We start from the raw sequence: 252 nt of genomic DNA, 5'->3' as shown, positions 1-252 counted from the left end.
GGAGCCGGGGGCACCCCCGCGGCTGGCCACCGACCCTGGCTGAGCCGGTCCAAAAACCGGCTCCGAAAGGGTTGTGGGCAGGGGGCTGCACTCTGGGAGCCCACCCCATGGGGAGACCCAGCCTTTGGGGTGCGCAGCATCCCCCGGGGTACACAGGACCTGCCGCCCCGCATCCCCCAGGGCTGCAGCATCGCCTCGCTGGGGATGAAGCCCGGTATACGGGGATCCTTGCAGGGGGGAGTGGTGGGATGG

Source organism: Cariama cristata, unplaced genomic scaffold, assembly GCF_000690535.1.
Source record: "Cariama cristata isolate BGI_N322 unplaced genomic scaffold, ASM69053v1 scaffold23963, whole genome shotgun sequence".
NCBI lineage: Eukaryota > Metazoa > Chordata > Aves > Cariamiformes > Cariamidae > Cariama > Cariama cristata.
The sequence above is the reverse complement of the archived record's forward strand: the minus strand, read 5'-3'. Positions refer to the sequence as shown.